This window comes from Rutidosis leptorrhynchoides, chromosome 11 (genome assembly GCF_046630445.1).
Source record: "Rutidosis leptorrhynchoides isolate AG116_Rl617_1_P2 chromosome 11, CSIRO_AGI_Rlap_v1, whole genome shotgun sequence".
Taxonomy (NCBI): domain Eukaryota; kingdom Viridiplantae; phylum Streptophyta; class Magnoliopsida; order Asterales; family Asteraceae; genus Rutidosis; species Rutidosis leptorrhynchoides.
The window spans coordinates 375301792-375328665 of NC_092343.1; positions in this window are offsets into that span (position 1 = coordinate 375301792).

The following is a 26874-nucleotide window of genomic DNA, read 5'->3' on the forward strand; positions in this document are numbered from 1 at the left end:
TTGAGATCCTTGTTCATCTTCCCCGTTCCAGGATGTATTGAGTATCTGGTTTTATGAGCTTCTCTAAGTACCATTTCTCTCATATCTCCAAATTTTGGTACCCAAATCCTTTCAGCCCTATACCGGGTTCCGTCTTCCCGAATATTAAGATGTTTCTCCGATCCTTTGGGTATTTCATCCTTTAAATTTCCCTCTTTTAAAACTCCTTGTTGCGCCTCCTTTATTTGAGTAGTAAGGTTATTATGAATCATTATATTCATAGATTTTACTCGAATGTGTTCTCTGTCCTTCCTGCTCAAGGCATCGGCTACCACATTTGCCTTCCCCGGGTGGTAACGAATCTCAAAGTCGTAATCATTCAATAATTCAATCCACCTACGCTGCCTCATATTCAGTTGTTTCTGATTAAATATGTGTTGAAGACTTTTGTGGTCGGTATATATAATACTTTTGACCCCATATACTTAGTGCCTCCAAGTCTTTAATGCAAAAACAATCGCGCCTAATTCCAAATCATGCGTCGTATAATTTTGTTCGTGAATCTTCAATTGTCTAGACGCATAAGCAATCACCTTCGTTCGTTGCATTAATACACAACCGAGACCTTGCTTTGATGCGTCACAATAAATCACAAAATCATCATTCCCTTCAGGCAATGACAATATAGGTGCCGTAGTTAGCTTTTTCTTCAATAACTGAAACGCTTTCTCTTGTTCATCATTCCATTCAAATTTCTTCCCTTTATGCGTTAATGCAGTCAAGGGTTTTGCTATTCTAGAAAAGTCTTGGATGAACCTTCTGTAGTAACCAGCTAGTCCTAAAAACTGGCGTAAGTGTTTCGGAGTTTTCGGGGTTTCCCACTTTTCAACAGTTTCTATCTTTGCCGGATCCACCTTAATACTTTCTTTGTTCACTATGTGACCGAGGAATTGAACTTCTTCTAACCAAAATGCACACTTTGAAAACTTAGCGTACAATTCTTCCTTCCTCAATACTTCTAACACCTTTCTCAAATGTTCACCGTGTTCTTGGTCATTCTTTGAGTAAATAAGTATGTCATCAATGAAAACAATGACAAACTTGTCAAGGTATGGTCCACACACTCGGTTCATAAGGTCCATGAACACAGCTGGTGCATTAGTTAAACCAAACGGCATGACCATAAACTCGTAATGACCGTAACGTGTTCTGAAAGCAGTCTTTGGAATATCATCTTCTTTCACCCGCATTTGATGATACCCGGAACGTAAGTCAATCTTTGAATAAACAGACGAGCCTTGTAGTTGATCAAATAAGTCGTCGATTCTCAGTAGTGGGTAGCGGTTCTTGATGGTAAGTTTGTTCAACTCTCGGTAGTCGATACATAACCTGAATGTACCATCTTTCTTCTTGACAAACAAAACAGGAGCTCCCCACGGTGATGTGCTTGGTCGAATGAAACCATGCTCTAAAAGTTCTTGTAATTGGCTTTGCAGTTCTTTCATCTCGCTGGGTGCGAGTCTGTAAGGAGCACGAGCTATTGGTGCAGCTCCTGGTACAAGATCTATTTGAAATTCAACGGATCGCTGTGGGGGTAATCCCGGTAATTCTTTCGGAAATACATCGGGAAATTATTTTGCAATGGGAACATCATTGATGCTCTTTTCTTCAGTTTGTACTTTCTCGACGTGTGCTAGAACAGCATAGCAACCTTTTCTTATTAGTTTTTGTGCCTTCAAATTACTAATAATATGTAGCTTCGTGTTTCCCTTTTCTCCGTACACCATTAAGGGTCTTCCTTTTTCTCGTATACTGCGAATTGCATTTTTGTAACAAATGATCTCTGCTTTCACTTCTTTCAACCAGTCCATACCGATTATCACATCAAAACTCCCTAACTCTACTGGTATCAAATCAATCTTAAATGTTTCGCTAACCAGTTTAATTTCTCGATTCCGACATATATTATCTGCTGAAATTAATTTACCATTTGCTAATTCGAGTAAAAATTTACTATCCAAAGGCATCAATGGACAACTTAATTTAGCACAAAAATCTCTACTCATATAGCTTCTATCCGCACCCGAATCAAATAAAACGTAAGCAGATTTATTGTCAATAAGAAACGTACCCGTAACAAGCTCCGGGTCTTCCTGTGCCTCTGCCGCATTAATATTGAAAACTCTTCCGCGGCCTTGTCCATTCGTGTTCTCCTGGTTCGGGCAATTTCTAATAATGTGGCCCGGTTTTCCACATTTATAACAAACTACATTGGCATAACTTGCTCCGACACTACTTGCTCCGCCATTACTCGTTCCGACACCATTTATTCCTTTCGTTCTATTAACCCCTGGTCCGTAGACCTCACACTTCGCCGTGCTATGACCATTTCTTTTACACTTGTTGCAAAATTTGGTGCAGAACCCCGAGTGATACTTTTCACACCTTTGGCATAGCTGCTTCTGATTGTTGTTGTTGTTGCAGTTATTATTGTTGTTGGGATGATTGTTGTAGTTGCTATTGTTGTTATTGTTGTTGTTGGGCCGTTGGTTGTAGTTGCGATTGATGTTGCGATTGTTGGGATAATTGTTGCGATTATTGTTGTAATTGCTGTTGTTGTTGTATTGGTGATTCTTATCACCGTTTTCCTCCCACTTTCTTTTGACTTGCTTCACATTGGCCTCTTCAGCAGTCTGTTCTTTAATTCTTTCTTCAATCTGGTTCACTAGTTTGTGAGCCATTCTACATGCCTGTTGTATGGAGGCGGGCTCGTGTGAACTTATATCTTCTTGGATTCTTTTCGGTAATCCTTTCACAAATGCGTCGATCTTCTCTTCCTCATCTTCGAATGCTCCCGGACACAATAGGCACAATTCTGTGAATCGTCTTTCGTACGTGGTAATATCAAATCCTTGGGTTCGTAACCCTCTAAGTTCTGTCTTGAGCTTATTGACCTCGGTTCTGGGACGGTACTTCTCGTTCATCAAGTGCTTGAATGCTGACCACGGTAGTGCGTACGCATCATCTTGTCCCACTTGCTCTAGATAGGTATTCCACCATGTTAAGGCAGAACCTGTGAAGGTATGCATAGCGTACTTCACTTTGTCCTCTTCAGTACACTTACTTATGGCAAACACCGATTCGACCTTCTCGGTCCACCGTTTCAATCCGATCGGTCCTTCTGTTCCATCAAATTCCAAAGGTTTGCAGGCAGTGAATTCTTTGTAGGTGCATCCTACACGATTTCCTGTACTGCCAGATCCAAGGTTATTGTTGGTATGTAGCGCAGCCTGTACTGCGGCTATGTTTGAAGCTAGAAAAGTACGGAATTCCTCTTCATTCATATTCACGGTGTGTCGAGTAGTCGGTGCCATTTCCTTCAAAATAGTCAAATGGAACAAGTTAATCATACAGAATATTAAGAGTAGTTAATAGTATTTCGTAGCATAATATGAACTCATTTATAAAAGCTTTTTCTTCATATTAGCGTTTTATAAGTTTAAGTTCGGGTAGTACCTACCCGTTAAGTTCATACTTAGTAGCTAATATACAATTCAACTACTACAATTCTATATGAAAAACTGATTATAATAATATTTCGCGTTCAAACTTTTACACAATATTTTACAAACTTACAATACCGCTTATTTTACATATAGCATGAAATATAGCACACAATAAATTTGATACAAGATGGTTGTGAAGATAATTCTAGCTAGTACACAAGTCGTTCAGCAAAGGCAATAAAGACACGTAATTCATACGTCCAGAAACAAGTCATGCATTCTGGTTTTACTAGGATTACTTCCCATCCTTGGTCTTGTGGAACATAACCGTTATGGCCGTTGATAAGACAGCGTGTTGTAACGTCGTCAAAGGGACGAGGGTTACGTAATGTCCAACAGTCCCGTAACAATCTAAAAACCTCATTTCTTACCCCAATTACCGACTCCGTCACTTGTGGGAACGTTTTGTTTAATAGTTGTAGCCCGATGTTCTTGTTCTCACTTTGGTGAGAAGCGAACATTACTAATCCGTAAGAATAACATGCTTCTTTATGTTACATGTTAGCCGCTTTTTCTAAATCACGAAGTCCAATATTCAGATATATTGAGTCAAAATAATTTCTTAACCCATTGCGTAAAATAGCATTTGGGTTCCCCGCAATATATGCGTCAAAGTAAACACATCGTAACTTATGGATTTCCCAATGTGATATCCCCCATCTTTCGAACGAAAGCCTTTTATAAACCAAGGCATTCTTGGAACGTTCTTCGAATGTCTTACAAACTGATCTCGCCTTAAATAGTTGTGCCGAGGAATTCTGACCGACACTAGACAAGATTTCATCAATCATGTCTCCGGGTAGGTCTCTTAAAATATTGGGTTGTCTATCCATTTTGTGTTTTTATACTATAAAATAGACAAGAGTTAGATTCATAAAAAAAATACTTATTAATACAAGCAATTTTTACATATATCATAAAGCATAAGCACACTATATTACATATATTACACCACACGAATACAACTATCTTATTCCGACTCGCTCGTTTCTTCTTGTTCGGTTTTGGTTCGTTTTGCCAAGTTTCTAGGGATATATGATGTTCCCCTAATACGAGCCGTCGTTGTCCACATTGGTTTAGAAAAACCTGGTGGTTTAGAGGTTCCCGGGTCATTGTTACAACTTAAGGACTTCGGGGGTTGATGATACATATAAAGTTCATCGGGGTTGGAATTAGATTTCTCTATTTTTATGCCCTTTCCCTTATTATTTTCTTTTGCCTTTTTAAATTCAGTTGGGGTAATTTCTATAACATCATCGGAATTCTCGTCGGAATCCGATTCATCGGAGAATTGGTAATCCTCCCAATATTTTGCTTCCTTGGCGGAAACACCATTGACCATAATTAACCTTGGTCGGTTGGTTGAGGATTCTATTTTACTTAACCGTTTTATTATTTCCCCCACCGGTTCTATTTCTTCTTCCGGTTCCGATTCTTCTTCCGGTTCCGATTCTTCTTCCGGTTCCGACTCTTCTTCCGGTTCCTCTTCGGGAACTTGTGAATCAGTCCACGAATCATTCCAATTTACATTTAACTCTTCATTATTATTAGGTGAGTCAATGGGACTTGTTCTAGAGGTAGACATCTATCACATAATATCAAACACGTTAAGAGATTAATATATCACATAATATTCATATGTTAAAAATATATAGTTTCCAACAAAAATGTTAAGCAATCATTTTTAAAGAAAACACGGTCGAAGTCCAGACTCACTAATGCATCCTAACAAACTCGATAAGACACACTAATGCAAATTTTCTGGTTCTCTAAGACCAACGCTCGGATACCAACTGAAATGTCCCGTTCTTATTGATTAAAAACGTTCCATATTAATTGATTTCATTGCGAGGTTTTGACCTCTATATGAGACGTTTTTCAAAGACTGCATTCATTTTTAAAACAAACCATAACCTTTATTTCATAAATAAAGGTTTAAAAAGCTTTACGTAGATTATCAAATAATGATAATCTAAAATATCCTGTTTACACACGACCATTACATAATGGTTTACAATACAAATATGTTACATCGAAATTAGTTTCTTGAATGCAGTTTTTACACAATATCATACAAACATGGACTCCAAATCTTATCCTTATTTTAGTATGCAACAGCGGAAGCTCTTAGTATTCACCTGAGAATAAACATGCTTTAAACGTCAACAAAAATGTTGGTGAGTTATAGGTTTAACCTATATATATAAAATCGTAACAATAGACCACAAGATTTCACATTTCAATACACATCCCATACATAGAGATAAAAATCATTCATATGGTGAATACCTGGTAACCGACATTAACAAGATGCATATATATAAGAATATGCCCATCATTCCGGGACACCCTTCGGATATGATATAAATTTTGAAGTACTAAAGCATCCGGTACTTTGGATGGGGTTTGTTAGGCCCAATAGATCTATCTTTAGGATTCGCGTCAATTAGGGTGTCTGTTCCCTAATTCTTAGATTACCAGACTTAATAAAAAGGGGCATATTCGATTTCGATAATTCAACCATAGAATGTAGTTTCACGTACTTGTGTCTATTTTGTAAATCATTTATAAAACCTGCATGTATTCTCATCCCAAAAATATTAGATTTTAAAAGTGGGACTATAACTCACTTTCACAGATTTTTACTTCGTCGGGAAGTAAGACTTGGCCACTGGTTGATTCATGAACCTATAACAATATATACATATATATCAAAGTATGTTTAAAATATATTTACAACACTTTTAATATATTTTGATGTTTTAAGTTTATTAAGTCAGCTGTCCTCGTTAGTAACCTACAACTAGTTGTCTACAGTTAGATGTACAGAAATAAATCGATAAATATTATCTTGAATCAATCCACGACCCAGTGTATACGTATCTCAGTATTGATCACAACTCAAACTATATATATTTTAGAATCAACCTCAACCCTGTATAGCTAACTCCAACATTCACATATAGAGTGTCTATGGTTGTTCCGAAATATATATAGATGTGTCGACATGATAGGTCGAAATATTGTATACGTGTCTATGGTATCTCAAGATTACATAATATACAATACAAGTTGATTAAGTTATGGTTGGAATAGATTTGTTACCAATTTTCACGTAGCTAAAATGAGAAAAATTATCCAATCTTGTTTTACCCATAACTTCTTCATTTTAAATCCGTTTTGAGTGAATCAAATTGCTATGGTTTCATATTGAACTCTATTTTATGAATCTAAACAGAAAAGTATAGGTTTATAGTCGGAAAAATAAGTTACAAGTCGTTTTTGTAAAGGTAGTCATTTCAGTCGAAAGAACGACGTCTAGATGACCATTTTAGAAAACATACTTCCACTTTGAGTTTAACCATAATTTTTGGATATAGTTTCATGTTCATAATAAAAATCATTTTCTCAGAATAACAACTTTTAAATCAAAGTTTATCATAGTTTTTAGTTAACTAACCCAAAACAGCCCGCGGTGTTACTACGACGGCGTAAATCCGATTTTACGGTGTTTTTCGTGTTTCCAGGTTTTAAATCATTAAGTTAGCATATCATATAGATATAGAACATGTGTGTAGTTAATTTTAAAAGTCAAGTTAGAAGGATTAACTTTTGTTTGCGAACAAGTTTAGAATTAACTAAACTATGTTCTAGTGATTACGAGTTTAAACCTTCGAATAAGATAGTTTTATATATATGAATCGAATGATGTTATGAACATCATTACTACCTCAAGTTTAGTAGGTAAACCTACTGGAAGTGACAAGAAATGATCTAGCTTCAAAGGATCTTGGATGGCTTGAAAGTTCTTGAAGTAGGATCATGACACAAAAACAAGTTCAAGTAAGATTTTTACTCGAATTAAGATAGTTTATAGTTATAGAAATTGAATCAAAGTTTGAATATGAATATTACCTTGAATAAGAAAGATAACCTACTGTATATAACAAAGGTTTCTTGATCTTAGATGATTACTTGGAATGGATTAGAAAGCTTGGAAGTAAATTAGTAAACTTGAAGGGATTTTTGAAGTGTTCTTGAAGTGTTCTTCCTATGATGATTATAGCGTGATTCTTGAAGTGATTTTTGATGAAGATGATGATTAACTACTGGAAAAATACGTTCATAATAGTGTGTGTGTGTGTTGAGAGAGAATTAGAAAGAGAATTGGAAGTGAAATGGAGTGAATGATGAGTGGTAATTGGTGAGTGGTGAGTGAGGTTAAAAGGAGTTCTAGTTAGTTGACTAGCTCATGGTAGAAGTTAAAATTGATTAGTCATACATGACATAATCAAGATTGGAATCCCATGCTAGTTCCTATTGGTATATACTCATAGTAAGTACGTTTTGAAGCTGTGTATAATACGGGTAAGAATACGACTAGAATTCTTGATGAAAGAAAAGAATGGAAAAGTAACTGTAACCATTTTCGTTAAGTATGAGTGTTTTGATATATGTATTGAAGTCTTCCAAAAGTATTTTAATACATCTAAATACACTACATGTATATACATTTTAACTGAGTCGTTAAGTCATCGTTAGTCGTTACATGTAAGTGTTGTTTTGAAACCTTTAAGTTAACGATCTCAATTAATGTTGTTAACCCATTGTTTATTATATCTAATGAGATGTTAAATTATTATATTATCATGATATTATGATATATTAATATATCTTAATATGATATATATACATTTAAATGTCGTTACAACGATAATCGTTACATATATGTCTCGTTTCGAAATCCTTAAGTTAGTAGTCTTGTTTATATGTATATAACTCATTGTTAATATACTTATGGAGATACTTACTTATCATAATCTCATGTTAACCATATGTATATCCATATATATATCGTCATGTCGTTTTTACAAGTTTTAACGTTCGTGAATCGCCGGTCAACTTGGGTGGTCAATTGTCTATATGAAACATATTTCAATTAATCAAGTCTTAACAAGTTTAATTGCTGAACATGTTGGAAACATTTAATCATGTAAATATCAATCTCAATTAATATATATAAACATGGAAAAGTTCGGGTCACTACAACAATACCCATGTAAATAGTAGTTACCAAGCTACAGGGAAATATGTCAGTGGTACAACTCAACGTAGAATGTATTTTTAAGTACTTGTGTCTATTTCGTAAATATTTATAAAAGCAGCGCATGTATTCTCAGCTCAAAAAAATATATATTGCAAAAGCAATTAAAAAGAGAGCAAATGAAACTCACCATACTGTATTTTGTAGTAAAAATACATATGATGACACTGAACAAATGTAGGGTCGGCCTCAGATTCACTAACCTATTTCAGTAATATATATTAACACGTATAATGGTAATCGAACAATTTTACATATTATTAATGATATAGTTGTTATTTTAATGTTTCATTAATAACTTCATTTGATATATTTATTTTTATATACTTTAACTAGATAATTAATATTTGTTACAAAATATTAATGTAGACATGTTTTATGTCCTAAATATATTTTTATATAGAAAAATCTTTATTTGATGAATTAATAATACTAATAATAATAATAATGATAAAAATCATGATAAATCTAATAATAATAATAATGTTGATAAAAAAAATGAAAATACTTTTAATATTAATAATAATGATAATACTACTATAAATAAATAAAAATGTTATATGTTAATAATAATAATAATAATATTTGTGATAATAATAATGTTAATGATATTAATAATAGTAGTAATAATCATAGTAATAAAATACTACCTTAAAAGTGTTTAAATTGGCTTTCAAAAAGAATGTGTCCCTGCCTAGGCTTGAACCTGAAACCTCTTGCTTAAACACCAACACACCCAAACCATCCAAGCTGTTTGATCTTTTCTAATATGATTCAGGATTAAAACTGTATACCCTAATTATTATCGTATGATCATGATCATATCACCTTTAATTCATCATCCAATTTATCACCATTTCCAATCATCATCATCATCGTTCTAAAAACAATAATGATCATGGTTCTTGAGCCCAATTATTCGTAGCCCACTAACAAGTTAACAAGCCCCATTAACAAGTAAGATTATTAAAACAAGTTTACAAGCCCACTTAAATGTAGTTGCTTTTAAAAGGCCCAATCCCTAATAATAACATCCAACCCGAAAATTGGTTTTCATCTACAGACCTCATTCGAATACCACTATTATTTTTATAAGATGGTGATAGATTTGGGTCCATGAGGTTTATTATATGTCGGCCACTTTCTCAAGCAATAAATCACAAGTGGCTCTTTAATTTGTTGAACTAATGAAAAGAGGAAAAGTGTTGTAACAACAATGTTGTTGTTTGTATATCCCAAAACAGAATCTGCGAAAACAGTAACAATTATGGGGTGTTTGGCTTCGGTTTGCAACAACAAACCGTTAAACAGAAGTGCACCAGTTTTTCGTTTAAAAAAAATTAAATAAATAAAATAGCAGGTGGCAGTTGTGGTGGGTATGTAGTAACAGAAACAATGAAGAGCGGGTGGTGATCGAAGGAGGTGAAATTAATGGTGGTTTGGTGGTTTTTCGGATGAGAGAGAGAAGAGAGAGATTGAGATGGTTCACGGTTAGAGATGGTGGTGCAAGGTAGTGGCGGTAATCTGAAGTTCATGGGTGAGAGTGGTTGCAACGGTGGTGAAATGAAACATAGAAATAGCTACAGCAACATGGTGGTGAGTTGAACATAAACAGAATTAGTAGGTGTGTTAGGTTGATGAATATGGTGTTGTGTGGATGTTCATGGTTATGGTTGCTTTGAGTGACTCTTGACAACAGTAGTACACCACAAAAGTGGTTCGTTTTCTTGTGTTAAACGTTCAGAAGGAAGAGGAAAAGAAAAAATATATTAAAGTGGTAGCCTATAGTTGTCAACTATAAACAGAAATAATAGAAACATTAGTGCAGCAGCAGTTTGTTGCCGTTTATTGGTGGTCACGGTGGTGGTTAAATGGTGGTGATTGTTAAAAAAGAAAGTGGTGGATGGTAGTTCCCTTATGGTGGTTCGTGGTGATGATGGATGGTAGAAAAAAAATGATAGATAATTTGTAACCGTGTAAGTGTTGTAGGCTTGGGTTTGATCGCACCAAGACAGGAAGTAATAACGGTTAGATGGGTTCAATCCAAAGTGGTGAGGTGGCGGTGGCTCCGGTAAGTAAAAAGATTAAGAGTGGTGATTAGAAGGTGACGGTTTTATGATGAGAGAGGGAGGAGAGAGAGAGCGAGTGGGGGTGATTGTGAGGGTGGTAGTCGCCGATTTAGGGTGACGGTGGAGTGGTAGTTTAGTGGTGGGTGACGGTGGTCGAATGGTTGAAGAAAGGGAGTTGATGAAGAGTGTGAGATGGTAGATGAAGTTTTTTTTTCATTCTCTAAGTGTATGTATGTATATGCTATATATATATATATATAAAGATAATATATAATACTTATTTTATGGAAAAAGTAAATGAAAACACAGTAACTTGGTTAATCATATGATTCAAATCACGGGATATTAAACTGTTAGCCTGCCGACATTTTTAAATTACCGGGTACTATCGTGTTCATCGCTAAACAGTTAATACATAAAAGTGTTCCTAAAAATCCCAAATTTTTAGATTAAATATATTTAATTATTTCACTCATTAACTGTTTGAAACCTGATAAAGAAAGTTTGTTAATTGTTTATTTTTCTGTTCCAATTTGTATGTACGGAGTACAAAAACTTAGATTGAAAAGGTAAAAAAATATTTTATCAAAACTATTATCTTTTTAATCAAATTTTGGACCAACCTTTATTTTGAAACCTCATATATTTATATTAGGCCTATTTTAAAAATAATTAAACGTCAACCGAAAGTTACAGACACTTACCGTTTAAGCTCAAAATTTAGTTATATTTAACATACACTATGTATATATATAAATAGTTTTAAATAACAGAATTTACTACACAAATAAATAATAATTAAATTAAATATACCAATATATATGTACAAGTAATATACATATATTACATATAAAGTAATAGTTTTTATTAAAATATGTTTTATTTTACATATTTATTTATAACAATAAATGTATATAATAATTTATTAATGTTCACATTATATATATATATATATATATATATATATATATATATATATATATATATATAATATACATATATTTATATATATACATACTTATATATATTCACATATTTACAAGTATTTGTTCGTGAATCATCGGAAATGGTCGAAGGTCAATTGAATATATGAAACAGTTCAAAAATTTTGAGACTCAACCTAACAGACTTTTTTTATTGTGTCAAAAATACTAAATCGTATTGAGAGTTTGATTTAAAATTAGTCAAAAATTTTCGGGTCGTGACAGTACCTACCCGTTAAAGAAATTTCGTCCCCGAAATTTGATCGAGGTCGTCATGGCTAACACTAAAAATGTTGTCATGAAGAAAATGAGTTGATAAATAAAGTTTTATCATCATTGAGAAATGTGGATGAAACAACAAAACAATTTGATTACTCGAAGAGCACGAGTGGAGCTATCACAAATTAGTGAAATGGATGAAATAAAGCTTCGTCTTAACTTTTGATGTAGTCACGGTTGAATTTCGAATGAACGTAACTAATGTTCTAAGCAGAAAGGAAAAATAATAGCACGATTAAATTTGTAGATTACTGAAAAATACAGAAAGGATAGAAATATCAAGAAAATATTTTCTCGATATGTTTAGGGGTTAAGTAGAATGAAAGAGTTATGTAACATGGCACATGATGAAGTTATGATCTGTGAATCATCATGTCCCATTAGAAACTCAGCATGACTTACTGTAATATAATCACGTTGGCCAAGTGTCATTATATTATACTAACTCATGCATCAGTTCCTAACACTACTTCAAAATCATTCATATTTTAAATCCGAAGGTTCGCAGAATATAGAAACTAATAGTTTCTCATATGATGTAACACTGATAGCTCAAAGAGATAAATGATTTCGGATAAGATTAGTTATGAAAATATATTCAGAAATATCGAAGATATTTATAATGAAAGATACGATAATATCTTTGAATATCTAAGATCAGAGGACGATGGAGACTATTGTTCGCAAGGGTTTAGAGTAAAGAGCATGATATTCGCTAAAGACTTCAGCGGGCATTGAATTATTTGGATTCTTTGAAGTCAAACTTATTCTTTGTGATTTGTCCACGGCTTCCTTCATGGTTTGCTCAATTCGTTTTCAGTACCACATTTTTTTATAGAGCGTTTCCTACACTCCATTCTTCATCATCAACTTTTGGCCATTAAGACCATCTACAACATGCTGGTTCGTCAGCATTTTCAAAGTTAACTGATCTGGGTCATCGGTTATCAAACCGAGGTGGTTTCAGGAGATTTGTGTTTTTAGATGATTAAACGCTGATGGTAATATGGTGGAATATAAAAGGTTCCCTGGTAACAATAAAAGAGCACGCATATATATCAATGTTATAATAAAGTTGTTTCGAACGAAAAGTCGAAGTTGACTTGCTGAAGCTGTGACAAACTTTGCTACATTGAAAGAGATTACCAAGTTATTTTTGGGTAATAATAACACTAAAGGAAGTAACACAGCTATGTGTTAAACGTTTACTCAGTTTTCGAGAGTTTTTTGGGTGCATAACTATATGCATAAATCTTTCTTTCCGTAGATGAAGTGCGGTTGGTTCATCCTCTCGATCGAAGTGTTTTCAAGAATCATGAAAGATTTGAACATGGTTGGAATCGTCAAGATTCAAATGAAGTTTAAGATGAGATCAAGTGGCAAACTTGAAGAAATGTTTAGTTTCATATGTTATAATCAATATTTTAATTCATTTTAATTGTCCAATATTATTAGTCCACAGTCGATAGTCTACAGTTAACAGTCCAATAATTCATATATAGTTTAATATATAATATTCGAATTAATTAATACGTTTCGTGACCCGTATACGTCTCAGACTCGATCACAACTCAAACTATATATATTATTGTAGAATCAACCTCAACCCTGTATAGCTAACTCCCGCATTACTGCATATAGAGTGTCTATGGTTATTCCAAATAATATATATAGATGCGTCGATATGATATGTCAAAACCTTGTATACGTGTCCCGATATTTAAAGTGCGTAAAATAAATAACAGAAATTAAATGACGATAAATAAAATTACGAGAATGTAAATTGCGATAAATAAAATATGATCAGTTAGCTAGGAACAATTAGCTAGGAACAGTTAGCGTGGATTCTTAACAATATTTCAATTAGTTAATTCATTTGTTTCTAACAAATTTTATTTTGTTCAATGTTTTCTTCATTATGCCACTTGTTGGATTCTGAGAAGTCAAAATCCAAATATGAAATTGAATAAAAATGGTTATTCTGCGGTGATCGGATTCGTATCTTTGTGGATGTAAGTAGGATAGTAAATGACTGTTGAATCAGATTTGAAGAATGTACAGTGTAACATATTAATGTGAGACCCAAATATTCTTCGGGTATTACCTACCCGTTAAAATATTTTCACCATTAACAGTTTATACAAAAGAATTTTTAATTACAATCTTTATGAAAATATACTTACAAATATATTTTCTTCAGATGCAATCATGGATTTAATGAGTTAATATGATATTAAATCATTGATTTATTGTTAGTACTAGATTACATAATCTCTAAAACTTTTAGAAATTATATAATCGCCATATCGAGCAGAAATAATCGATGTAGAACGATATGTAGAACGAAGATAAAGTAGATAGAACGATACGTAGAACGATGATTATGCTCGAGGTACAGAATGATATGTTGAGGCATGTGATGTTGAAACTTGGGTTGTTGATGGTACTGTTGGTGCCGGTGATGTTGGTGAAGCTGGTAAGTTTTGCACCATATTCTCCAAAGTCACTACTCGAGCACGAAGCTCGTTGACTTCTTCTATTACTCCGGGATGATTGTCGGTCGGAACGAGCGAATGAATTAGATTTAGAATTTTAGACAGAATATAATCGTGGCGAGATATTCAGGAAATGAGGGTGTAAATGGTGTTTCGAACAAGTTCGTCGGTGAATGCTTCAGGTTCTTCGTTAAGAGGTGAATTCGGTTGACGGAAAGGATCGCCTTCTTCGCATTTCCATTGATTAAGTTGACTTCGAATCCATCATATGAATTAGGGATGGCTGATTGATTGATTCATTCTGGTGACGCTGCTTTTGGAGCTGGAGTGGGACCTCATCTCGGAATCCTAGGGACTTGAACTAGTTGTGAGTTCCATTTCGTACGATTGAATAAAGGATTTTTTGATATGAAATGATTTTCGGATATCGGATAATATTCTAATTACATAGAATACCTATATTTAGTATAGAAGATCACGTAGATTACGGAGGGAATTAAGGAAACGTGTCAGATAAAGTCTACAGTAACAGATACGCTAAGATATGAATTTATCTGTACACTATCTATCAAATAAGTGCAGGAAGTCATGTCTAGACTTAGGAATGATAAGCATGTAACTTTCCACTAGGAATGACAAACAATACTTATAATATGCAGCTAAGGTCGAAGTCCAGACTCATAATGCATCCTAACAACTATCAGTTAGACACACTAATGCAAGACTTGGTTCGCTAGGACCAACGCTCTGATACCACCTGTAAAGACCCGTCCTTATCCACCTGGATGAAGTCATCAACATCTGGTTCCATTGCGAGGTACTGTCCTAAGTATGCCATGAAGGACTCCAAGTAATGTCTTTAAAATAAGCAAATGCACAGCGGAAGACTTAATTCGCACCTGAGAATATACATGCTTAAAAGTGTCAACCAAAAGGTTGGTGAGTTCATAGGTTTATCATAACAATCATTTCAATATCTTAATAGACCACAAGATTTCATATATATAATCGTTTTAATAAAAATATTCTAAGTGGTTGAGCACTTGGTAACCATACTTAACATTTAATCAACGTCGCATATTCCCTTTATTATGAAATCTCACTACACCGTACCAAGTGTAGTCACCAAAACGAAGTACTGTGCAACCGTTGAATACTGGTCATCCAGTCCAGTTGGGGTTGTCAGGCCCGATAGATCTATCAACAGGATTCGCATTTACAATACCCATGTAAATAGTAGTTAACAAGCTACAGGGAAATATGCCAGTGGTACAACTCAAAGTAGAATGTATTTTTAAGTACTTGTGTCTATTTCGTAAATATTTATAAAAGCAGCGCATGTATTCTCAGCTCAAAAAAATATATATTGCAAAAGCAATTAAAAAGAGAGCAAATGAAACTCACCATACTGTATTTTGTAGTAAAAATACATATGACGACACTGAACAAATGTAGGGTTGGCCTCATATTCAAAAACGTATTTCAGTAATATATATTAACACGTATAATGGTAATCGAACAATTTTACATATTATTAATGATATAGTTGTTATTTTAATGTTTCATTAATAACTTCATTTGATATATTTATTTTTATATACTTTAACTAGATAATTAATATTTGTTACAAAATATTAATGTAGACATGTTTTATGTCCTAAATATATTTTTATATAGAAAAATCTTTATTTAATGAATTAATAATAATAATAATAATAATAATAATAATAATAATAATAATAATAATGATAAAAATCATGATAAATCTAATAATAATAATAATGTTGATAAAAAAATGAAAATACTTTTAATATTAATAATAATGATAATACTACTATAAATAAATAAAAATGTTATATGTTAATAATAATAATAATATTTGTGATAATAATAATGTTAATGATATTAATAATAGTAGTAATAATCATAGTAATAAAATACTACCTTAAAAGTGTTTAAATTGGCTTTCAAAAAGAATGTGTCCCTGCCTAGGCTTGAACCTGAAACCTCTTGCTTAAACACCAACACACCCAAACCATCCAAGCTGTTTGATCTTTTCTAATATGATTCAGGATTAAAACTGTATACCCTAATTATTATCGTATGATCATGATCATATCACCTTTAATTCATCATCCAATTTATCACCATTTCCAATCATCATCATCATCGTTCTAAAAACAATAATGATCATGGTTCTTGAGCCCAATTATTCGTAGCCCACTAACAAGTTAACAAGCCCCATTAACAAGTAAGATTATTAAAACAAGTTTACAAGCCCACTTAAATGTAGTTGCTTTTAAAAGGCCCAATCCCTAATAATAACATCCAACCCGAAAATTGGTTTTCATCTACAGACCTCATTCGAATACCACTATTATTTTTATAAGATGGTGATAGATTTGGGTCCATGAGGTTTATTATATGTCGGCCACTTTCTCAAACAATAAATCACAAGTGGCTCTTTAATTTGTTGAACTAATGAAAAGAGGAAAAGTGTTGTAACAGCAATGTTGTTGTTTGTATATCCCAAAACAGAATCTGTGAAAACAGTAACAATTATGGGGTGTTTTGTAGTGACCCGAACTTTTCCATGTTTATATATATATTAAATGAAATTGTTATTTACATGATTAAGTGTTTCTAACATGTTAAGCAATCAAACTTGTTAAGACTTGATTAATTGAAATAGGTTTCATATAGACAATTGACCACCCAAGTTGACCGGTGATTCACGAACGTTAAAACTTGTAAAAACTATACGATGACATATATATGGTTATATATATAGTTAACATGATTTTATTATAAGTATGTATCTCATTAGGTATTTTAACAATGAGTTATATACATAAAAATGAGACTATTAATTTTAGAAACTCGAAAACGATATATATAACGATTATCGTTATAACAACGTCTTACTAGGTACATATGAATCATATTAAGATATTGATACACTTGGTTAATTATGTTAAATGATAAGTAAATATATTATTAAGTGTATTAACAATGAAATACATATGTAAAAATATGACTACTAACTTAATGATTTCGAAACGAGACATATATGTAACAATTATCGTTGTAACGACATTTAACTGTGTATATATCATACTAAGATATATTATATATCATAATATCATGATAATATAACAATTTAACATCTCATTTGTTATAATAAATAATGGGTTAACAACATTCAACAAGATCGTTAACCTAAAGGTTTCAAAACAACATTTACATGTAACGACTAACGATGACTTAACGACTCAGTTAAAATATATATACATGTATTGTTTTTATATGTATTCATACACTTTTGAAAGACTTCAAGAAACTTATCAAAATACTTCTACTTAACAAAAATGCTTACAATTACATCCTCGTTCAGTTTCATCAACAATTCTACTCGTATGCACCCGTATTCGTACTTGTACAATACACAGCTTTTAGATGTATGTACTATTGGTATATACACTCTAATGATCAGCTCTTAGCAGTCCATGTGAGTCACCTAACACATATGGGAACCATCATTTGGCAACTAGGATGAAATATCTCATAAAATTACAAAAATATGAGTATTCATTCATGACTTATTTACATGAAAACAAAATTACATATCCTTTATATCTAATCCATACACCAACGACCAAAAACACCTACAAACACTTTCATTCTTCAATTTTCTTCATCTAATTGATCTCTCTCAAGTTCTATCTTCAATTTCTAAGTGTTCTTCATAAATTCCAAAAGTTCTAGTTTCATAAAATCAAGAATACTTCCAAGATTGCAAGTTTACTTCCAAGTTTTCTAAATCCATTCCAATTAATCATCCAAGATCAAGAAACCTTTGTTACTTACAGTAGGTTATCTTTCTAATACAATGTAATAATCATATTCAAACTTTAATTCAATTTCTATAACTATAACAATCTTATTTCGAGTGGAAATCTTACTTGAAATTGTTTTCGTGTCATGATTCTGTTTCAAGAACTTTCAAGCCATCCAAGGATTCTTTGAAGCTAGATCTATTTTTCTCATTTCCAGTAGGTTTATCCAAGGAACTTGAGGTAGTAATGATGTTCATAACATCATTCAATTCATACATATAAAGCTATCTTATTCGAAGGTTTAAACTTGTAATCACTAGAACATAGTTTAGTTAATTCTAAACTTGTTCGCAAATAAAAGTTAATCCTTCTAACTTGACTTTTAAAATCAAGTAAACACATTTTCTATATCTATATTATATGCTAACTTAATGATTTAAAACCTGGAAATACGAAAAACACCGTAAAACCGGATTTACGCCGTCGTAGTAACACCGCGGGCTGTTTTGGGTTAGTTAATTAAAAACTATGATAAACTTTGATTTAAAAGTTGTTATTCTGGGAAAATGATTTTTATTATGAACATGAAACTATATCCAAAAATTTTGGTTAAACTCAAAGTGGAAGTATGTTTTCTAAAATGGTCATCTAGACGTCGTTCTTTCGACTGAAATGACTACCTTTACAAAAACGACTTGTAACTTATTTTTCCGACTATAAACCTATACTTTTTCTGTTTATATTCATAAAATAGAGTTCAATATGAAACCATAGCAATTTGATTCACTCAAAACGGATTTAAAATGAAGAAGTTATGGGTAAAACAAGATTGGATAATTTTTCTCATTTTAGCTACGTGAAAATTGGTAACAAATCTATTCCTACCATAACTTAATCAACTTGTATTGTATATTATGTAATCTTGAGATACCATAGACACGTATACAATGTTTCGATCTATCATGTCGACACATCTATATATATTTCGGAACAACCATAGACACTCTATATGTGAATGTTGGAGTTAGCTATACAGGGTTGAGGTTGATTCCAAAATATATATAGTTTGAATTGTGATCAATACTGAGATACGTATACACTGGGTCGTGGATTGATTCAAGATAATATTTATCGATTTATTTCTGTACATCTAACTGTGGACAACTAGTTGTAGGTTACTAACGAGGACAGCTGACTTAATAAACTTAAAACATCAAAATATATTAAAAGTGTTGTAAATATATTTTCAACATACTTTGATATATATGTATATATTGTTATAGGTTCGTGAATCAACCAGTGGCCAAGTCTTACTTCCCGACGAAGTAAAAATCTGTGAAAGTGAGTTATAGTCTCACTTTTAAAATCTAATATTTTTGGGATGAGAATACATGCAGGTTTTATAAATGATTTACAAAATAGACACAAGTACGTGAAACTACATTCTATGGTTGAATTATCGAAATCGAATATGCCCCTTTTTATTAAGTCTGGTAATTTAAGAATTAGGGAACAGACACCCTAATTGATGCGAATCCTAAAGATAGATCTATTGGGCCTAACAAACCCCATCCAAAGTACCAGATGCTTTAGTACTTCGAAATTTATATCATATCCGAAGGGTGTCCCGGAATGATGGGGATATTCTTATATATGCATCTTGTTAATGTCGGTTACCAGGTGTTCACCATATGAATGATTTTTATCTCTATGTATGGGATGTGTATTGAAATATGAAATCTTGTGGTCTATTGTTACGATTTGATATATATAGGTTAAACCTATAACTCACCAACATTTTTGTTGACGTTTAAAGCATGTTTATTCTCAGGTGAATACTAAGAGCCTCCGCTGTTGCATACTAAAATAAGGAAAAGATTTGGAGTCCATGTTTGTATGATATTGTGTAAAAACTGCATTCAAGAAACTGATTTCGATGTAACATATTTGTATTGTAAACCATTATGTAATGGTCGTGTGTAAACAGGATATTTTAGATTATCATTATTTGATAATCTACGTAAAGCTTTTTTAACCTTTATTTATGAAATAAAGATTATGGTTTGTTTTAAAAATGAATGCAGTCTTTGAAAAACGTCTCATATAGAGGTCAAAACCTCGCAACGAAATCAATTAATATGGAACGTTTTTAATCAATAAGAACGGGACATTTCAGTTGGTATCCGAGCGTTGGTCTTAGAGAACCAGAAAATTTTCATTAGTGTGTCTTATCGAGTTTGTTAGGATGCATTAGTGAGTCTGGACTTCGACCGTATTTTCTTTAAAAATGATTGCTTAACATTTTTGTTGGAAACTATATATTATTAACATGTATATATTATGTGATATATTAATCTCTTAACATGTTTGATATTGTGTGATAGATGTCTACCTCTAGCACAAATCCCATTGACTCACCTAATAATAACGAAGACTCGAATATATATTGGACTGATTCACAAGTTCTCGAAGAAGAACCGGAAGAAGAATCATAACCGGAAGAAGAATCAGAACCGGAAGAGGAGGAACCGGAGGAGGACATAGAACCGGTGGGGGAAATAATAAAACGGTTAAGTAAAAGAAAATCCTCAACCAACCGACCAAGGTTAATTATGGTCAATGGTGTTTCCGCCAAGGAAGCAAAATATTGGGAGGATTACCAATTCTCCGATGAATCGGATTCCGACGAGAATTCCGATGATGTTATAGAAATTACCCCAACTGAATTTAAAAAGGCAAAAGAAAATAATATGGGAAAGGGCATAAAAATAGAGAAATCTAATTCCAACCCCGATGAACTTTATATGTATCGTCAACCCCCGAAGCCCTTAAGTTGTAACAATGACCCGGGAACCTCTAAACCACCAGGTTTTTCTAAACCAATGTGGAAAACGAAGGCTCGTATTAGGGGAACATCATATATCCCTAGAAACTTGGCAAAACGAATCAAAACCAAAGAAGACGAAACGAGCGAGTCGGAATAAGATAGTTGTATTCGTGTGGTGTAATATATGTAATATAGTGTGCTTATGCTTTATGATATATGTAAAAATTGCTTGTATTAATAAGTAATTTTTTTATGAATCTAACTCTTGTCTATTTTACAGTTTAAAAACACAAAATGGATAGACAACCCAATATTTTAAGAGACCTACCCGGAGACATGATTGATGAAATCTTGTCTAGAGTCGGTCAGAATTCCTCGACACAACTATTTAAGGCGAAATCAGTTTGTAAGACATTCGTAGAACGTTCCAAGAATGTCTTGGTTTATAAGAGACTTTCGTTTGAAAGATGGGGGATATCACATTGGGAAACCCATAAGTTACGATGTGTTTACTTTGACGCATATATTGCGGGGAACCCAAATGCTATTTTATGCAACGGGTTAAGAAATTATTTTGACTCAATGTATCCGAATATAGGACTTCATGATTTAGAAAAAGCGGCTAACATACAACATAAAGAAGCATGCTATGCTTACGGGTTAGTAATGTTCCTTCTCACCAAAGTGAGAAAAAGAACATCGGGCTACAACTATTAAACAAAACGTTCCCACAAGTGACGGAGTCGGTAATTGGGGTAAGAAATGAGGTTTTTAGGTTATTACGAGACTGTTGGTCATTACGTAACCCTCGTCCCTTTGACGACGTTACAACACGCTGTCTTATCAACGGCCATAACGGTTATGTTCCACAAGACCAAGGATGGGAAGTAGTCCTAGTAAAACCAGAATGCATGACTTGTTTCTGGAAGTATGAATTACGTGTCTTTATTGCCTTTGCTGAACGATTTGTGTACTAGCTAGAATTATCTTCACAACTATCTTGTATCAAAGTTATTGTGTGCTATATTTCATGCTTTATGTAAAATAAGAGGTATTGTAAGTTTGTAAAATATTGTATAAAAGTTTGAACGCGAAATATTATTATAATCAGTTTTTCATATAGAATTGTAGTAGTTGAATTGTATATTAGCTACTAAGTATGAACTTAACGGGTAGGTACTACCCGAATTTAAACTTATAAAACGTTAATATGAAGAAAAAGCTTTTATAAATGAGTTCATATTATGCTACGAAATACTATTAACTACTCTTAATATTCTGTATGATTAACTTGTTCCATTTGACTATTTTGAAGGAAATGGCACCGACTACTCGACACACCGTGAATATGAATGAAGAGGAATTCCGTACTTTTCTAGCTTCAAACATAGCCGCAGTACAGGCTGCGCTACATACCAACAATAACCTTGGATCTAGCAGTACAGGAAATCGTGTAGGATGCACCTACAAAGAATTCACTGCCTGCAAACCTTTGGAATTTGATGGAACCGAAGGACTGATCGGATTGAAACGGTGGACCGAAAAGGTCGAATCGGTGTTTGCCATAAGTAAGTGTACTGAAGAGGACAAAGTGAAGTACGCTACGCATACCTTCACAGGTTCTGCGTTAACATGGTGGAATACCTATCTAGAGCAAGTGGGACAAGATGATGCGTACGCACTACCGTGGTCAGCATTCAAGCACTTGATGAACGAGAAGTACCGTCCCAGAACCGAGGTCAATAAGCTCAAGACATAACTTAGAGGGTTACGAACCCAAGGATTTGATATTACCACGTACGAAAGACGATTCACAGAATTGTGCCTATTGTGTCTGGGAGCGTTCGAAGATGAGGAAGAGAAGATTGACGCGTTTGTGAAAGGATTACCGGAAAGAATCCAAGAAGATATAAGTTCACACGAGCCCCCCTCCATACAACAGGCATGTAGAATGGCTCACAAACTAGTGAACCAGATTGAGGAAAGAATTAAAGAACAGATGACTGAAGAGGCCAATGTGAAGCAAGCCAAAAGAAAGTGGGAGGAAAACAGTGATAAGAATCACCAATACAATAACAACAGCAATTACAATAATAATCGCAACAATTATCCCAACAATCGCAACATCAATCGCAACAACAACAAACGGCCCAACAACAACAACAACAATAACAACAGCAGCAGCAACTACAACAATCATCCCAACAACAATAACAACCGCAACAACAACAACAATCAGAAGCAGCTATGCCAAAGGTGTGAAAAGTATCACTCGGGGTTCTGCACCAAATTTTGCAACAAGTGTAAAAGAAATGGTCATAGCGCGGCGAAGTGTGAGGTCTACGGACCAGGGGTTAACAGAACGAAAGGAACAAATGGTGTCAGAACGAGTAATGGCGGAGCAAGTAGTGTCGGAGCAAGTTATGCCAATGTAGTTTGTTATAAATGTGGAAAATCGGGCCACATTATTAGAAATTGCCCGAACCAGGAGAATACGAATGGACAAGGCCGCGGAAGAGTTTTCAATATTAATGCGGCAGAGGCACAGGAAGACCCGGAGCTTGTTACGGGTACGTTTCTTATTGACAATAAATCTGCTTACGTTTTATTTGATTCGGGTGCGGATAGAAGCTATATGAGTAGAGATTTTTGTGCTAAATTAAGTTGTCCATTGACGCCGTTGGATAGTAAATTTGTACTCGAATTAGCAAACGGTAAATTAATTTCAGCAGATAATATATGCCGGAATCGAGAAATTAAACTGGGTAGCGAAATATTTAAGATTGATTTGATACCAGTAGAGTTAGGGAGTTTTGATGTAATAGTTGGCATGGACTGGCTGAAGAAGGTGAAAGCAGAGATCGTATGTTATAAAAATGCAATTCGCATTGTACGAGAAGAAGGAGAACCCTTAATGGTGTACGGAGAAAAGGGCAACATGAAGCTACATCTTATTAGTAATTTGAAGGTACAAAAACTAATAAGAAAAGGTTGCTATGCTGTTCTAGCACACGTCGAGAAAGTACAAACTGGAGAAAAGAGCATCAATGATGTTTCCATTACAAAAGAATTTCCCGATGTATTTCCGAAAGAATTACCAGGACTACCTCAACATCGATCTGTTGAATTTCAAATAGATCTTGTACCAGGAGCTGCACCAATAGCTCGTGCTCCTTATAGACTCGCACCCAGCGAGATGAAAGAACTGCAAAGCCAACTACAAGAACTATTAGAATGTGGTTTCATTCGACCAAGCACATCACCATGGGGAGCTCCTGTTTTGTTTGTCAATAAGAAGGATGGTACATTTAGGTTGTGTATTGACTACAGAGAGTTGAACAAACTTACCATCAAAAACCGTTATCCACTGCCGAGAATTGACGACTTATTTGATCAACTACAAGGCTCGTCGGTTTATTCAAAGATTGATTTACATTCTGGATATCATCAAATGCGAGTAAAGGAGGATGATATTCCAAAAACTGCTTTTAGGACGCGTTATGGTCATTACGAGTTTATGGTCATGCCGTTTGGATTGACTAACGCACCAGCTGTGTTCATGGACCTTATGAACCGAGTGTGTGGGCCATATCTTGACAAGTTTGTCATTGTTTTCATCGATGACATACTTATTTACTCAAAGAATGATCAAGAGCACGAAGAACATTTGAGAAAAGTGCTAGAAGTATTGAGGAAAGAAAAACTGTACGCTAAGTTTTCAAAGTGTGCATTTTGGTTGGAAGAAGTTCAATTCCTCGGTCACATAGTGAACAAAGAAGGTGTCCAGGTGGACCCGGCAAAGATCGAAACCGTTGAAAAGTGGGAAACCCCAAAAAATCCGAAGCATATACGTCAATTTTTAGGATTGGCTGGTTACTACAGAAGATTCATCCAAGATTTCTCCAAAATAGAAAAATCCTTGACTGCTAACGCATAAAGGGAAGAAATTTGAATGGAAGGATGACCAAGAGAAGGCGTTTCAATTATTGAAGAAAAAGCTAACTACGGCATCTATATTGTCATTGCCTGAAGGGAATGATGATTTTGTGATTTATTGTGACGCATCAAAGCAAGGTCTCGGTTGTGTATTAATGCAACGGACGAAGGTGATTGCTTATGCGTCTAGACAATTGAAGATTCACGAGCAAAATTATACGATGCATGATTTGGAATTAGGCGCGGTTATTTTTGCATTAAAGACTTGGAGGCACTACTTATATGGGGTCAAGAGTATTATATATACTGACCACAAAAGTCTTCAACACATATTTAATCAGAAACAACTGAATATGAGGCAGCGTAGGTGGATTGAATTGTTGAATGATTACTACTTTGAGATTCGTTACCACCCGGGGAAGGCAAATGTGGTAGCCGACGCCTTGAGTAGAAAGGACAGAGAACCCATTCGAGTAAAATCTATGAATATAATGATTCACACTAACCTTACTACTCAAATAAAGGAGGCGCAACAAGGAGTTTTAAAAGAGGGAAATTTAAAGGATGAAATACCCAAAGGATCGGAGAAGCATCTTAATATTCGGGAAGACGGAACCCGGTATAGGGCTGAAAGAATTTGGGTACCAAAATTTGGAGATATGAGAGAAATGGTACTTAGAGAAGCTCATAAAACCAGATACTCAATACATTCTGGAACGGGGAAGATGTACAAGGATCTTAAGAAACATTTTTGGTGGCCAGGTATGAAAGCCGATATTGCTAAATATGTAGGAGAATGTTTGACGTGTTCTAAGGTCAAAGCTGAACATCAGAAACCATCAGGTCTACTACAACAACCTGAAATCTCGGAATGGAAATGGGAAAACATTACCATGGATTTCATTACTAAATTGCCAAGGACTGCAAGTGGTTATGATACTATTTGGGTAATAGTTGATCGTCTCACCAAGTCAACACACTTCCTGCCAATAAGAGAAGATGACAAGATGGAGAAGTTAGCACGACTGTATTTGAAGGAAGTCGTCTCCAGACATGGAATACCAATCTCTATTATCTCTGATAGGGATGGCAGATTTATTTCAAGATTCTGGCAGACATTACAGCAAGCATTGGGAACTCGTCTAGACATGAGTACTACCTATCATCCACAAACTGATGGGCAGAGCTAAAGGATGATACAAACGCTTGAAGACATGCTACAAGCTTGTGTTATTGATTTCGGAAACAGTTGGGATCGACATCTACCGTTAGCAGAATTTTCCTACAACAACAGCTACCATTCAAGCATTGAGATGGCGCCGTTTGAAGCACTTTATGGTAGAAAGTGCAGGTCTCCGATTTGTTGGAGTGAAGTGGGGGATAGACAGATTACGGGTCCAGAGATAATACAAGAAACTACCGAGAAAATCATCCAAATTCAACAAAGACCCCAGAGTCGACAAAAGAGCTACGCGGACAGTAAAAGAAAAGATATAGAGTTTGAAATTAGAGAAATGGTCATGCTTAAGGTTTCACCTTGGAAAGGCGTTGTTCGATTTGGAAAACGGGGGAAACTAAATCCAAGGTACATTGGACCATTCAAGTTATAGATCGTGTCGGACCAGTAGCTTACCAACTGGAGCTACCTCAACAACTCGCGGCTGTACATAACACTTTCCACGTCTCAAATTTTAAGAAATGTTTTGCTAAAGAAGATCTCACTATTCCGTTGGATGAAATCCAAATCAATGAAAAACTTCAATTCATTGAAGAACCCGTCGAAATAATGGATCGTGAGGT